Source organism: Camelina sativa, chromosome 10 (genome assembly GCF_030686135.1).
Source record: "Camelina sativa cultivar CO46 ecotype springtype chromosome 10, ASM3068613v1".
Lineage (NCBI taxonomy): Eukaryota > Viridiplantae > Streptophyta > Magnoliopsida > Brassicales > Brassicaceae > Camelina > Camelina sativa.
In genome coordinates, this window is record NC_141889.1 from 16,016,736 (window position 1) to 16,034,025 (window position 17,290).

At 44.8% G+C, this 17,290-nt stretch overlaps 1 non-coding gene across 1 annotated transcript; it reads right to left on the reverse strand.

Annotated features, from left to right (window-relative positions):
- Positions 1-8,302: 8,302 nt before the first annotated feature.
- Positions 8,303-8,409, reverse strand: LOC147936212 (small nucleolar RNA R71). The gene has a single exon (XR_015569791.1). It is a non-coding gene; the product is annotated as a small nucleolar RNA R71 (small nucleolar RNA).
- Positions 8,410-17,290: the final 8,881 nt, after the last annotated feature.

A 17,290-nucleotide genomic window follows, 5' to 3' on the forward strand; every position in this document is an offset into this window, starting at 1 on the left:
AGTCAAAAATCCAGAAATTATTGAAACTTGCATCATTAGAAAGATGAAACAGAGATCTACAATATTGATGAAGAAATAAAACTCGAAATCTTAATATCTTGAAAGTTATGAAACCAACAAAATACAAGAATCTAGTCTTTCTTTCTTAAACAAGTACAAAATCTAAAAAATAAAAGAAAGTGCAAAAGGAATAAAATCTAAAAAAGGTAAAAACTAGGTTTTAGACTCTCTAAAAATCTGGACTCTTTGGTGGCTGCAGGTACAAGGGCTTTATATAGGAGGTGAGGTGGAAGCCCTAAAAATACAAAAAGTCAAAGCAGTCAACGGCTCGGTCAACTCGACCAGTGTCGGTCGAGTGGCTGGTCGAGCTGGCTTCTCTCGTGCATTCTCCACTCGGTCGAGTCCTTCTCAGCACACGGTCGAGTGTCTGGTCGAGTGTGCGGTCGAGTTGGACTCCGGACCTTGATTCTTCAGCCTTAACTTTCTTGTTTTCTCCTCAGGATTGCTTCACTTCTCCTTAGCATTGCTTCCATGCTCCTTAAGCTCCAAAATCACCTGTTTATGCATGAAAAGATGCAAATGCAATGCAACTATACTTTAATGCATGATTAGTCCTAAAGCTACACAATAATGGCCTAAATGGATAGCAAAAGATGCAAAAGTTGTGGATAAACTAAGGGAAAACAAGGTAAAATATATGAACATCAACACCCCCAAACTTAGTCTTTGCTTGCCCTCAAGCAAATAATCAAGACAAAAGAAGGTAGGTGAGGTTTGAAAGTGGGATCTCAGCTCCTAAAGCTTGCAAATAGACTATCTAGAATCAATGTCCAAGTTACTAGTACTATGATGCAAGTTGAATGAGCTATACTTAAAGACTTTAGACAAGCATATCACAACCTTTATTGATTTGAGCCTTAGACATCCACATGCATTCAAATCAACCATTTCCTTTAACATTCATTAATCAAGAATATGAATCAATTCTATGCAATGCTTAAACTCATTTGGCTTGGAAACAAAGGCTTTTAGACAATGATGGTCTCTTTTTAGAGTAGGGCTTATCAAAATCAAGGTTCTCTCATGAAAATGGATTGAGCTTTAGAAGAATGCTAAAGGTAAGAACACCTAGACTTTCCTTTTCTTTCTTTTCTTTTCTTTAATTAGAACCATTCTCAACATTTTTTTACTTCCCATCCTTTCACTAGACTTTTACTTAAACACATTCTCCTCTTAAAGACTCTACCCTCTTTTCTTTCTCTTTTTCCTCTTTTCTTTTCTTAACAGCCAAGTCCCAAACCCAACAAGTGAACCACCTAGTCCTATCTAGTTTGAAAAATGCAAACTAGAACTACACAAAGCTTTACTCTTGTCAGTTCAAACCTAACACTTTCTACCAAGCTCAATCCCAAAAATAGGCCTCACTCTCACAAGAATAAACATGGCTTGAAAGAAGGTTTGGTTTAGGGGTAGGGGAACTGATTCTTAATGAGGAAATCAGCTACTTGGATCAACAAGAGTGCTAAAAAGGAAGAAGATGATCCAAATATGTATATGGTATCCATGAGTTTAAAGCAATGCACACATTGATAATTGAAAGTCAATATTAGGTTCTTATAAATAGGAAATGGTTTCAAATCTCAACATGCTTCAATTTAGACCAAATGCAATGTAGGAATTCAAGGCTTGGTTCAATCTTATGCTTCTAACCACTCAACTAGCATCAAAGTACTATTAACTTGGGCATTGATCCTAGTCTAGTGAATAAACAAGCTAACAAGGGAATACTCATCATAGATCCCTAATGCAAATACTATACAATCCTACATGAAACATGCTAAACAAGATCCTAATATGCAATGCAAACTACATGAACACTCTTTTTTTATAAAGAATTTTGCAAAAAATTTCAAATTTTTAGGGTTTTTCTATGCCTTAGATGCTATGCAAGTATTAACATGATGATGCTAAAAATTTGAAATAAGAATCACAAAACACAATGTCAAATGCTATCTCAAACCCTCCCCCAAACTTAAATCACACAGTCTCTGTGTGAAAGAAATTTGATTGAGGATTCAAGATGAAAAACAAAAAACAAAACACAATGTCAAATGCATTGATATTTACAAGTGAAGGTGATAGTGGTACCTTACGGATTGTGGAAGTAGTTGTCCACATCCATCTGCATGCTGTCATAGGAGTAGTTGGGGTCTTGCTGGTGACTTGGAGGTGGAGATTGGGGCAGCTCGACGATGGGAATCGACCGGGACTCGGTCGAGTACGTGCTCGAGTGGGGGGGTCGAGCTGGACCACGAGTGTCAAAATTCTGACCTTGCTGCTGGTAGAACTGCTGGTAGAGTACTGGATCCATGAAGTACTGGGGTGGGATGGGAGGGTAACCTGGATATCCTGGATAAGCAGCTGGAGGTGGGAAGCCATAGGGTGATCTGGGCTGGAACTCGGCCGAGTGCATTGGAGGTGCTCGGTCGAGTGGGTGCTCGAGTGACCCGGTCGAGTACCTTGAAAATGGTTGTTCTCGGGTACTTGAGCTCCTCTTCCTCTGATTTGGCTCATAAATTGAAGCTCTAGCTGGTTCCACAGGGTTCGCAACTCTAGAAAGTGCTCTAGTTGAGCTACTCCTCCTCAAAGGGCTTGATGGTGTAGGTGAAGAATTTCCACTCTTCAACTCAGCAATCTCCTTCTTTAAGCCCTTGATAGACTTAGCCATGTTGGTCACCTTCTTCTTCAGCTTATCAAACCTCTTCCCATGCCATTTGTTCCATTTTTGCAAAAGAGTTAACCTCTTGGTAGCCTCCCTCACTCCTCTACTATCTCTTGGGTTGAGCTCATAATCCTCAAAGTAAAATTGCTCCTCCCCATCAGCCATTTGCACATCTCCAGCTTCATCAACTCTAGGTTGAATTATACCATCAAACAAATGCTCCTCAGCTGGCCAAAAGTCAATGTTGGCTCCTTCTTGAATGGTGGTGAGCTTTTGGTTAGGCAAAATCAGTTGCTTTTTCCCAAGTGTTGGAAGCTCAAAGTTGAAAATGTGATTCCCTTGATGCATCTCCTTGGCTAGGATGAGAGTAGAGGTGAGGTAGCTAGAGTCAATCCATCTTGGTGAAACCCTTTCTCCTCTAAGTGGAACCTTAGCAGCTTGTAGGATTGGAGTAATGATGCCTCCAATGGTTAGTGCTCCTCTTGATCCTTTGTTTTCCAACTTGCCTACCCAACTTCTCAATTGAATCATGTGATCAATGAGCACCATTGCTAGGTCAGTCTCCACAGTGCTCCCAAGAATGATGGTACCATTTCTTGCTTGAAAGATGATTCCATTGAGAGTCAAATCAATCATCTTTAGCTCCCCCTCATTAATGTTCCCAGTTTCCTTCCTAGCAAAGAAGGTGTTGGCAAGAGCTTTGTGGAAGTACCTTAGGACTGGGCTCCTTATCCTTGAGCTCTTGGAATTGGAGGATGAATAGAATTTATTGTCCCCAATGGTTTCCCACACAGTATAGAGCTCTTCTCTTGGAATCATCAGACTCCTATTGCTCCCAACCTCAAAACCAAACACATTGGCTATCTTCTTCATTGAAAGATCATACTTCTTCCCCTTGATTGTGAAAGCAATGTGACCAGCTCCTAACTCAGCATCCTTCCTTGCATATGTGTGCAGCTTGACTGTGGCTAGAAACTCACAACTCTCTTCTTTGTAGCTCTCCATGCAAAGCCCCATGAACTTGGTTAGGCTGCCCTTCTCAAAAAGGTACTCCACATCTTTGTCAATGGCTAGCTTCTCCATGGTCTCCTTGTGTGGATACCTGGTTCCCAGGAACTCCATTCTCATGAAGGCTTCATAAAGTTGCCTCTTTGTCAATCCACAAGATTCTGCTTCTCCATCATCCTCTCCCTCTTCTTCTTCACTTTCTTCTTCACTCTCACTCTCAACCTCCTCTTGTTCAATCTCAACTACTGGCCTCTTCCCTTTGGCCTTGTTTCTCCTCATGAAATCACTAAGAGTTAACTCCCTTTCTTCTTCACTTTCAGTCCTCTCAGGATCTTCCTCAACTAACTCTCTCCTTGGACACGACATCTGGCTCGACCGGCTGCTCGAACGGTCACTCGGTCGAGTGCAAGATCGAGTGGGGCGTCGAGTGGCTCTTCCAGCTTCTCCTCTTGATTCAAGGCTAGGATCATGACGTTCCATGGAGGTTGCAGCGGTTTGTTGAGACTTCCTAGTGATTCTTGAAGACATTTTTCAAAAAGAACTGAAGGGAATAGACTCAAAGCTCAAAGTTAATAGGTTAGTGACCCAAAAACTTGAAAGAACTAAGCTTGAGCAAAAGATAAGCTATGAGAGAGACTTTAAAACTTGAATTTAATTGTTTTGAGCAAATGAGAGAATGTGAGAGGTATAATCTCATGCTAGGTCTATATAAAGAAGCTAAGGGGACAAAGAGATAAGGGTGGAGCGTCCATACCATTCAAATTTGAAATGGGAATCTTTGACCTGCTTTTTGCTGCCACTCGACCCCACACTCGACTGTACACGGACGAGCACCTTGACCAAATTTTGAAATTTCAAAATTTTTCTTCTTGTTCTTCCCTCCAATTGATCGTTCTAGCGATTTGAAGATCAAATGGGCCTTAATTCCTTTCTAGCTCGGTCGAGTACCTCTCGTGGGCAGGTCGAGTGGGCCTGCGAGTCTCCTTCTCCAAGTTTAAATCTCTCTTTACCCAACTACATTTTCACCTAAAGGCCTGTCCAACACAAACATAAAAGAAAACACATCAAAACTACAAGGAAAATAAACCATATTTACAAAGGATACCTTAGGGACTTCCTCCCTAGTGAGCTTGTTTAAAGTCACTAAGCTTGACTTTGGCTGCCTTCTTAGGCTTTGTTTAGATACCAAGGAGGTGATGAAATCCTCCCTGGAACCTCTTGATCACTGTGAAGTTGATCCTTGATCTCCTCACCCTTAACACACAAACCATATTTCTTCTTGATTTTGAGCCTTGGTCTTGCTTTCCTTAAAGACCTCTTGTTCAGCTTAACTTGGAGATCCTCAACCATACTAGTCAACTCTTGAACTGACCTCTTAAGCTTTTCCACAGAATCATCTTGAAAGGAGAGCTTAGCCTTTGGAATTGCTTCACCACTTAAGCCTTCTTGACCTCCTTTGTCCTTGATAGTAAAAGGTTGATCATCAATGGTAGGAAGGTTGGTGGGGTTATAGACGTTAAACTTCATGGCTATATCTTCAGCAATGTTCAAGGTCACAAGACCCTCTTTGACATCAATAACTGCTCCAACAGTGGCTAAGAATGGCCTTCCAAGAATGATTGGATCTTCAGGTTCCTTGTCCATCTCCAACACCACAAAATCAGTGTGAACCCTTGCCTTCCCTATCTTGACTGGGACATTCTCTAACCTTCCAACTATCTCCTTATTTGACCCATCAGCTAGACATATATGAAGGTTGGTGGATTTGAAATCAGTTCTCCCAAGCTTTTGTGCTATGGAGTATGGCATCACACTTGTTGAAGCTCCCAAATCATAAAGGCATTGGTTGTAGTGAAGATAGCTAAGTGTGCAAGGCAGATAGAATGGACCTGGATCCTTAAGCTTGATTGGAATGATAACTCCTCCAAGGTCCTCAAGATCCTTCTCATCTTGAGCTTCAGCCTTCTTCTTTGACAAATCAAGCAAAAAATCTTTGTAGAGAGGATATGGATCATACTGTTCCAAGGCAGGTCCTCTCTCTTCTTCTTGGTAAGCAATGGTGATCTCTTGTATGGCCATCACTTCTTCTTCTTTCTCAATCATAACCACTTCCTTCAAAGCCTTCTCTTCCTCTTGTTGCTTACCCATCATCTCCTTTCTCTCAATGATTTCCCTAAGCTCCTTAATCTTTTGTGCTTTGAAACGTCCTGGGAATGGAAGAGGTGGCTTGTAAGCAGGAGGAATGTACTTAGCAGGCTTGGCAGCTTCTGAGTCTGCAACTCGATCGACCACTCGAGCATGCACTCGGTCGAGTGGCTGTTCGAGTACTTGGTCGAGTGCAATAGCGGACTCCAGTTGCTTTGCCCAAATGTCACTTGGGGCTTCAGGAACTAATGAATTCCCCCAAACTTGGACTTCACTGTCCTCAGTGACTTCCTCATCAGAGATATGAATGGCTTTTGCAGTGAACTCCCTTGGATTTTGAACAGCTTTTCCAGGGAGTTGGTTGGGTTTAGGAGCTGAAGTAGAGGCAATGTTACTCTCCATATACTTTACTCTGGAGTTGAGACCTTCAAACTTCATGTTCAGATCATTGTACTGTGATATGTTACGGTTTTGACTCACTTTGACCCCGTTTATTTGATAGTTTTGTAGTTGTTTGAGTCCTTTTCAGGTTATAATAAGAGGCTAGGAAGCTAAAAGCAAGGATTGGAACAGCAGGAGCAATCGGAGCAGAAAGGAGTTGAATTGGAGCAGAAAAGCTGATTTTAGACCCAGGAGCACATGCTCCCGATTTCCGAGCACATGCTCCCAACTCTACGGTTTCATGACGACACGTGGCAAGCATCTAGGCGCCGATTCCCTGCCTAATTCCCTTATTTTAGGCGATCCTTTGTGAGAGAAAGAGGGCTGAGATCGCTTTTTAAGAAGGAGATTTGAATTTGGAATCTTTTTTTATTTTTCTCTACTTGTATGCTATTTAACCTAGGGTTTTCAGGAGAGATGGAGATACCTTTTCTTTTGGTTTTTGAGCGACGCTTTTGTGAGAGGGAGAAGAGCGGCTACCTTGTGAAGCATATTCTGAACCCTTGTGATTTTTATATTTTTATGCTACTGAATTTCTCATCTATGTTGGTTACTCATTTATCTATGTCTGAGTAGTTTTCTTTGCTAGATTAGGGGGTTTCAAAAGGGGTTTCATGGGTTGCAACAGAACACAAATAGGGCTTTATATAATCGATTGTCTTCACTATTGTTAGACTTAATGCTTAGGTTGATTTGATCACCCAATCTATGATTCTAGGTTTATCTATTCATCAAAAGTGTAATAGGTTGCTAGAAAAGACATTAGTGGGCAAATTATCCTAGACCTGCGAAAGTTGATGTGTAGGTGATTTGTGAACTTATCATTCCTGTTCTTTAATGCTTGTCTGCGATTCTGGGCTCAAACGACAGTTTAGGGTTTATGGACCGCCGAGCATGTGCTCCGGATGTCTGAGCACGTGCTCCGCGTTTCCGCACAGAATCGATCAGATAGATTTATTGATACCATGACAGTGGATCAGTTTATATTTATGTTTGAGTTCTAGACTGGTACTTAATCTATGCCCTGAATAGTTGTTTAGTTGCTATCTCTGAAATTCCCGAGAATTACCCCTGATCTAGTGTTTTGCTTATTGCCTTTTTATACCGTTTTAATCGCGTTACAATTACCAAACAAACCCAACTTCGAATTGTCTTAGCTTGAAATTGAACCAATAGAACCATAGAGTAAAACTTGGTCTTCGTGGGATTCGACCCCTAAGTACTACTTCTTTGCTGTGCACTTGCAGTAGGAAAATTGGGTTTAAAACTCTGTGTATCAAGTTTTTGGCGCCGTTGTCGGGGACCAAATTTTTACCTTTGGTTTTCGGCGAAATTACTAGACTAAGACCTTACTGATTTGTCTTTCTGCTTCTTCTTTGCGTGTGTTTCAGGTGCATGTCAAGAAGATCTACAAGAAGAAACAACACCGAAGAACTAGTTGCTTTGTCAGCCGCAGAGCTCTCTTTGGCAGAAAGAACAAACCGCAAGAACAGAAAGTTTCAATCCGTCAACATGGGTGACAATAGAAACAATGAGGATATGGCTGCCGAGTTGCAGCAACTTCGACAACAGTTGGGGCAGTTGCTCCGTGCTCAACACGAAAGAGCCGCGCCGCCACAACCGTCCATTGGGGACAAGGACAACCCGCATGTGTTCTACACCAACCGAGCGGCGATTGTTCCTCCCACCATCCCGAGACAAGATTTTGAGATCAAGCCACAGATGATCTCTCTAGTGAAGCAGCACCTATTTCACGGTCTCCCAGCTGAGATTCCGATGGACCACATCGAGAATTTTGAGGAGATATGTAGCACCACTGGTTCAAATGGGATACCGCCAGACTTTCTGAAGTGCAAGCTCTTTCCCTTCTCTCTTGCGGATAGAGCTTCACGTTGGCTGAAGTCATTGCCACCTGGGTCTCTGACATCATGGGAACAGTGTAGATCTGCGTTTCTGGACCATTTCTACACCAAGGCTAAGACCGCTGCCCTGAGGAACAAGATTTCATCGTTCCAATAGCACACTGGAGAAGCCTTCTGCGAGGCTTGGGCGAGGTACAAAGAGTACCGTAGAGAGTGTCCGCACCATGGATTCAGTGATGAACATATTCTGGGCATTTTCTATGATGGAGTTAACTGGGACTACAGAAACGCTCTCAACTCGGCCAGCAATGGGGATTTTATGACAAAGTCTAAGGAAGGAGCATATCAGTTGATTGAGAACCTAGCTGCAAGCTCCAGCAACAAGGCTCCTGAGTATGACAGGTCTGTGAAGGTCAACAGTGTCGATACGCAAAAGATCGACGAGTTGACAGCCAAGGTGAACCTTCTTCTGAAAGGGAGCCAGAAAACTGTCCATTTTGTCGATGAGACCGGAGACATGCCGCTAGCTCAGGAGATTTGTGATGGAGAGGATGAAACGATGGAGGTTAATTATGTGAGTGGGCAAGGTTTTGTGCAGAACAGGGGTTTCAACCCGAACTACAGAAGCCATCCGAATTTGTCCTATAGAAGCACCAACGTGGAGAATCCTCAGAATCAGGTGTATCCGCAGCAAGGAGCTCAGAATCAGATGGGTTATCAGAAAACCTTCTCAAACAACTTCCAAGGCAAACAGTTTGTGCCCACTCAAAACCGTTTCCAAGGGGGGAACCAGCAGGCATATACAAGCGCTCAGCAAGCACCGCCTTTCACCAACCAGCAGTTGGGATCTTCACCTGCTAGCAGCTCTCAAGATGAGCTGAAAAACATGATGCAACAACTCTTGGTGAATCAACAAAAAGCTTCAGTGGAAATCAACGCTAAGGTCGATACCATGTACAATGACCTTAATGGGAAGTATGAGGCAGTAATGTCACATGTGAAGAAGCTTGATGTTCAGGTTGCACAGACTGCTGAAGCCGTGAAAAGAACTCCTCGGACTCTGCCCATAAAAGGGGAAGCAAACCTGCGGAACGAGTATGTCAATGCGATTGAGCTAAGGGGAGGAAAGAAGTTACCCCCTAGAGAAGCACCATCCGCTAGGCTTGACAAGGGCAAGGGTATTGCTGAAGAATACCTTCCTCAACATGCTGTTGAGACTCCACCGTTGAGTCAAAAAGAAGCCGAAGCATCCGGCGAGCATGTGCTCCCGCCTCCCGATCAGACCGTTCCTACTGAGGTACCTCCTGCACGCGTGTACACCCCTAGGGTTCCTTACCCTGTTCCTCCTAAGAAATCTAGCAAGGATTTGGAGGATGCAAAGTGCAAGGAGATGTTGAGAGAATTGACGGTAAAACTACCCCTAGCTGATGTTGTTCAGATGATACCTGCTTTGAAGAGATATGTGAAGGGGTTAGTTTCTGGGAGAGTGTCAGAGGAAGAGAACGTGATGATGGTTTCAAGAGAGTGCAGTGCTGTGCTGCAAAACAAAGTGCTAAAGAAGAGAGATGATCCAGGGCGATTTGTCTTATCCGTGAGAATCGGTAAAACGATTTTTGCAAACTCCCTCTGTGATCTAGGTTTCAGTGTGAACCTTATGCCATATTCAGTGGCTAAAAGGCTGGGATACACGAAGTTCAAGTCTACACGGATTTCGTTAGTATTCGCGGATAGATCCACCAAGCGCCCCATAGGAGTGTTGGAGGATCTACATGTCCAGATAGGGGACACGCTTATACCAGCAGACTTTGTGGTTCTGGAACTTGAAGAAGCACCACGTGACCCCCTGATCTTAGGTAGATCATTCTTATGAACAGCTGGTGCGATTATAGATGTGCAAGGGGGAGCGATCGATCTCCAGCTGGGGGATATGATCGCAAGGTTTGAGATGAATAAGCTGCTCAAGAAACCTATGATAGATGGTCAGACTTTTGTGGTTGATGATGGTTCAGAGGTTGCACATGAGGTTACCGATGAAGTTCTCACTCTCGACCCGTTGGAGGTTGCCTTGACAAAGGCAGAGGGTAAGTATGGATTCTTGAATGAGGAAGCTGATTGGTTTACACGCATTTTGGATGCAGGTACACGGTTCCAGCAACTGGTAGCTTACGCCAGCCTAGACGATGAGAACCAATCAGGGGAGGAATCCGCCGAGGGAGCACCTGCTCCGGATTCCGGAGCACATGCTCCGGTGAAGTCAGCGGACGGTCCTTGGAGCGAGTTAAGAGCTCCAAAGGTAGAGCTAAAACCACTTCCAGCCGGGCTAAGGTACGCGTTCCTAGGTCCTAACTCTACATACCCCGTGATAGTGAACTCTGAACTAAACAATGTAGAGACCGCTTTGCTCCTTTGTGAACTTAGGAAGTATAGAAATGCTCTAGGGTATTCACTAGATGACATTCCAGGAATCTCACCAGATCTTTGTATGCATAGGATACATCTAGAAGATGAATCAATGACTTCGGTAGAACATCAGAGGAGGTTGAACCCGAATCAAAAGGATGTTGTTAAGAAAGAGATAATGAAACTTCTAGATGCGGGTGTAATTTATGCTATTTCTGATAGTTCCTGGATTAGTCCAGTTCGTGTAGTCCCTAAGAAAGGTGGAATTACAGTGGTTAAGAATGATAAGGATGAGTTGATTCCTACTAGGACAGTTACGGGACATCGCATGTGCATAGACTATAGAAAACTTAATGTTGCGACCCGTAAGGATCATTTTCCTTTGCCATTTATTGATCAAATGCTTGAGAGATTGGCTAACCATCCTTACTACTGTTTCTTAGATGGCTATTCAGGTTTCTTTCAGATCCCAATCCATCCCGACGATCAAGAGAAGACCACATTCACATGTCCTTACGGCACCTTTGCTTACCGCAGAATGCCGTTTGGCTTGTGCAATGCACCAGCGACCTTCCAACGATGCATGATGTCCATTTTCACTGACCTGATTGAGGATATAATGGAAGTTTTCATGGACGATTTCTCCGTCTATGGGAGCTCCTTTTCCGTTTGTTTGTCTAATTTGTGCAGGGTGTTGCAGCGGTGTGAAGACAAACATCTGGTGCTGAATTGGGAGAAATGCCACTTCATGGTTAGAGATGGGATAGTGCTGGGACACAAGATTTCTGAAAAGGGGATTGAGGTTGACAAAGCCAAGGTTGAGGTGATGATGAGTTTACAACCGCCTAATTCGGTAAAAGGGATCCGCAGTTTCCTTGGCCAGGCCGGTTTCTACAGACGGTTCATTAAGGATTTCTCCAAGATAGCAAGACCACTTACCCAGCTGTTGTGTAAGGAAGTGAAGTTTGATTTCGATTCTGCTTGCTTGGAAGCATTTCACACGATCAAAGGAGCTTTGGTTAGTGCTCTGATTGTACAACCGCCAGATTGGGACCTTCCCTTTGAGGTCATGACTGATGCGAGTGACTATGCCGTGGGAGCAGTTCTGGGACAGAGAAAAGACAAGAAGCTGCACGTGATATACTATGCCAACCGCACCTTGGATGAGGCTCAATGCAAGTACGCTACAACCGAGAAAGAACTTTTGGCGGTTGTGTTTGCTTTTGAGAAGTTCCGATCATACCTTGTTGGTTCCAAAGTGGTAGTTCACACTGATCATGCAGCATTGAGGTATCTACTGACCAAGAAGGATGTAAAACCAAGGCTACTCCTTGGATTTTGTTGCTTCAAGAGTTTGACTTGGAGATTAAAGACAAGAAGGGTATTGAGAACGGAGTTGCAGATCACTTATCAAGAATGAGGATAGAAAAAGAGCTACCCTTGGACGATAGCCTTCCTGAAGAACAAGTTTACTCGATCGGCATCTTTGATCCCGCTGAGCACATGCTCCGCCTGGGAGCACATGCTCCGAAAACCCCGTGCAAGGCAATCGAAACCAACAAACAGACGAGTTTTCCCTGGTTTGGAGAGTATGCAAACTACCTAGCAGCAGAGAAAGAACCTACTGAGTTTGTGGGGAACAAGAAGAAGAAGTTCCTAAAAGACATAAGGCGGTATTTTTGGGATGAGCCTTACCTCTATAGGCATTGCTCGGATGGTGTTTTCAGGAGGTGTGTGACTGAGGAGGAGGTTCCTGGAGTCTTGTTTCATTGCCATAGCTCACCCTATGCTGGACACTTTGCTACTTTCAAAACCGTGTCCAAAGCTCTTCAAGCGGGTTATTGGTGGCCTACCATGTTCAGAGATGCACAGCGGTTCGTGTCTACTTGCGACACATGTCAGAGACAAGGGAATATCAGCAGGAGGAATGAAATGCCTCAGAATTTCATCTTGGAGGTTGAGGTATTTGATGTTTGGGGAATTGACTTCATGGGACCTTTCCCGAACTCATTCGGCAATGAGTACATATTGGTGGCTGTCGATTACGTGTCCAAGTGGGTAGAAGCTTTGGCCAGTCCCAATAATGATGCAAAGACCGTGCTCAAGATGTTCAAGTCGGTTATTTTCCCACGGTTTGGTGTGCCACGGGTAGTCATTAGCGATGGTGGATCGCATTTCATTAACAAGGTCTTTGAGAGTCTTCTCAAGAAGAATGGAGTGAGGCACAAGGTCGCCACCCCCTACCACCCACAAACAAGCGGCCAAGTTGAGATCTCTAACCGGGAGATTAAGAGCATTTTGCAAAAAACAGTGAACACAACAAGGAAAGATTGGTCTCAGAAGCTAGATGAGGCTCTATGGGCTTATAGAACCGCCTACAAAACACCGCTGGGGACTACACCGTTTCACTTGGTGTATGGTAAGGCGTGTCACCTTCCTGTTGAGCTAGAGTACAAGGCTGCTTGGGCAGTGAAAATGCTGAACTTTGACACTAAGAGCGCCCATGAAAGGAGGAAGATGCAACTGCATGAGCTAGAGGAGATTAGGCACCTCGCCTATGAAAACTCAAAACTCTACAAGGAGCGTACCAAAGCCTACCATGACAAGCGGATCCTCACTAGGACCTTTGCTCCTAATGATCAAGTCTTGTTGTTCAACTCTAGGCTGAAACTGTTTCCCGGAAAGCTAAGATCACGATGGTCCGGACCCTTCACCATCAAGGAGATTAGACCATATGGGGCTGTTGTGTTGCTGGACACAAAAGGAGGAGAATTTGTGGTGAATGGACAGAGGCTGAAGCCATATCTTGCCGCCTCTGAGCACGAAAGGGGTGAAACCTTCGCCCTAGGCAACCCTCCTATTGCCTAAGGAGCTTTCGAGTCAAGCTAATGACTTAAAACAAGCGATGGGTGGGAGGCAACCCACCAGGTATATATTGCTGAGTTTTTCTTTTTCTTTTTAGGATTTGTTTCTTCTCTTTTCGGTTTCAGGAATGTTGGAAGAAGACGCGGAGCACATGCTCGCAGGACGCGAGTAACCCGATGCACATGCTCGGCGAACTAAGAACCAAAGAAAAAGAGAAGAGCGATTAGGCCAGGTGAGTTTAATGAATTTCAGGCCCAGGCCCACCAGGCCCAGGTAACCCACCAAATCGCAAACCCTTCTCTCTTTTCTTCTTCCTTCTTTCTTCTCTTCTTCTCCTCGTCGCCGTTGAAGCTCTCATTCTCTCCCATTGCTAACTTTTTCAAAAATAGACCGATTTCAGTGATTTTTGAGACTAGATTGCTTTATTATCCACCACAATCCTCAATCTCTAGTCCATTTAAGCACACACTCAAGGTACAAAATGGCCCCTAGACGCTGTACCTCGGGAAGAAAGAGCACAACAAAAAGACCAACCGACGATTCACAATCATTCCCGTGGCCACGGTGCGAGGGAGAACCGTTCAACATGAACGATGACTCGTTACCCGCCGAGTCTGACACGGTTTGGGGTCAGAGGGACGCCAACCAATACAACAAGCTGCTGTCCGTAAAGATCGAGCCCACCCGCACTCTTTGTGATGACACGCTCAAGATGCTTGGCTTGCACGACCAAGTCTACCAGATATTGTGCCAAGCGCGTGTTGGGATCTTTACCACTTGGGAGGGAGACTTATACCCTGACTTGGTCCGGCAGTGCCTCGCCTCCGCCACACTCACACACGCTGACCCCAAGAAGAAATCCATCGCCGGCGCCACATTCTCTTTTAAGGCCGGCGGGCGCCGTTACGAATTGCCCCTGCATGACTTCGGCCTCCATTACGGGTTCTATCTCGAGGACGAGAACATGAGCTTCCCGAGGAAGTTCCCAGAGGCAGCCACATTTTGGAGCTTGATAGCTTCGGGGCCCTACCGCTCCAACAGGGCCAGCCAGACGAGCATCTGGCATCCCGCAGTCAGGATCGCCTCCCGCGTCTTCAGCAACCTCGTCTTCAACCGCGACATCGGGAACAAAGTCCACCACGACGACTTGCTGATATTGTACTTGGGGTGCAGCTTTTTAACACTCGCGGCTCCCGGAGCACATGCTCTGTTTCCTGGAGCACCTGCTCCATCTGATGTGCGGTGCAACATGGCTATGCACTTCGCTGAGATGATCTGTGCTGCTAAGATCAAGACTTCTGGCCATACAGAGAGGATTGGCAGCCTTCTCACTCATCTCTTTGAGCACATGCGGATCGATCTGACGAGTTATTCTCGTGTAGAGCAGAGGGAGCGCATTGACATACAGCATCTGGTCCACTCCCGAGTCATCCAGTTAGCCAACCCCTTCTACACATACCGGTACGGTGGACCTGACGGTAATCAGGGGAGCATTCGCCTCCCAGCTCCTGAGCTTACGCAGCTAGCCACGGTGGATGATCTGCGTTTCTCCCGCGCCCCACTGCTTCTGGGAGATGTTCCGCCTCCACCTACCCAGTTTGATCCACCACCAGCGGACTTTGCTAGCTCATCCCACCACCGCGAGGACAGCGTTCCACCATTCACATCATCCGATCCTTAGGGTGAGTTTGATCTCCCACCGATCTCTGATGAGCCCAATACCGCTGAGTACAGGAGATGGATGGTCGAGTCGCAGCAGAAGAACAACAGCTTGATGCGGAGGATCCTGACGGCACTATCTCGCGGTTGCTGCCACCACACCACCACCGCTGCCGACCCAAGCCCACCTGTGAGACCACCACGTCGGAGGCACCGCCTTGCCCGTTCGGAGAGCGAGAGCCCAGACGATTCCGACGCCTGATCGCGGTTACACACACCATCATTGTCCTATCCGCCTTATTTTCTTTTCATTTTTATTGTTATCTTTATTTTTCTTCTTGTCTAGGTCTCTCTTTGGCTTATTTTCACACCGGAGACGGTGTGAAGTAAGTCCGGGGGAGGGTCACCTATGACATTTGTTTTCTTTATCTTTCTTTTTATTGAGTCAGTTTGTCATGTGAGTCGAACCAAAACTTGTGGGAATTAGGACCGAAATCTGTGATGTTTTTAACCATTTGTGAGTTTGACCGTTTTTCCTAGTGACCATTGTTGCAGAACTAAGAGTACAGAGACGAGCTAATACCTCTTCACATTCGGACCCTTCTCCTGGCCAGAAAAGCTTCATCCCATTAAAGTTTCACCGGAAAGACTTAGACTCTACTTTATTGGAACCTAACCGGATTTAAATTCTTCTCGTTTTGGGCATTAGGATAGGGAACATGTCACATATTCAGGACTTCTTATTCATTTTGCCAATCTTGCTGATCCTGAATAGCTCATTTTAAGTTAGTACCCACCCCGAGCCTAACCTCCTTTCAAACCACTTGCACTTGTATTTTTGTTTTCTCATTCTGTGCAGCTATGTGCAAAACGGTCGGGGAGAGCAGGACTGACACAATCTCTAACTCGCTCTTGCTGGAGAACCAAAGAGGTAAAAGCCGGACGGACAGAGCACGTGCTCCAACCCAGCGAGCACCTGCTCCGAATTATATAAATCCGAGTCCGTGAGTTGTTTTGAGCAGAGAGAGAGCCTAGGATACGGTCCGCATGCTCCTGGGACAATATCAGAAGAAGATCTCCCATCATCCTTCATATCTCCCAGAGCTAGTGTTACACACCCCCGAGCATGCGTTGTACCCTGAGGAGAAAAGAGAGGCTGAGTTTGAGAAGATAAGAAGAGGAGAGTGATTAGAGGTTGGGGACATCAATGAGTCCACTCTCCCTTACCATTTTGTGCGATCTCCTGCACCTCTTTCGAAGTAATGGTAACCCCTAAACACTCTATAGCTCCACCATTAAAATAGCCTTTTATCTACCAAGCCTCGATTTCACTAGCTTAATGCCCTTAATGAGAAGCTCACGCCAATTTTAATTGAATGTAAAGAGTCTTTGTCTGGAAAGTGATCTTTTTCTGGGTTTGATTGCCAATTATGGTTCTGGTTTTGGAGATGTTTGCTGGAGAATTTTATCGGTATAGCTTGTTCTAACACATGTGGTCTGCAGGTCATGGTCTACTCACGGTTTCTGAGATTTTTGCGAGTTCCCACCTTGGCTCTCTTGGCGCTTGGTTTGAGTTTGTTTGAGGACAAACAAAGATCTAAGTCCGGGGGAGTTGATATGTTACGGTTTTGACTCACTTTGACCCCGTTTATTTGATAGTTTTGTAGTTGTTTGAGTCCTTTTCAGGTTATAATAAGAGGCTAGGAAGCTAAAAGCAAGGATTGGAACAGCAGGAGAAATCAGAGCAAAAAGGAGTTGAATTGGAGCAGAAAAGCTGATTTTAGACCCAGGAGCACATGCTCCCGATTTTCGAGCACGTGCTCCCAACTCTACGGTTTCATGACGACACGTGGCAAGCATCTAGGCGCTGATTCCCTGCCTAATTCCCCTTATTTTAGGCGATCCTTTGTGAGAGAAAGAGGGCTGAGATCGCTTTTTAATAGGGAGATTTGAATTTGGAATCTTTCCTTATTTTTCTCTACTTGTATGCTATTTAACCTAGGGTTTTTAGGAGAGATGGAGATACCTTTTCTTTTGGTTTTTGAGCGACGCTTTTGTGAGAGGGAGAAGAGCGGCTACCTTGTGAAGCATATTCTGAACCCTTGTGATTTTTATATTTTTATGCTATTGAATTTCTCATCTATGTTGGTTACTCATTTCTCTATGTCTGAGTAGTTTTCTTTGCTAG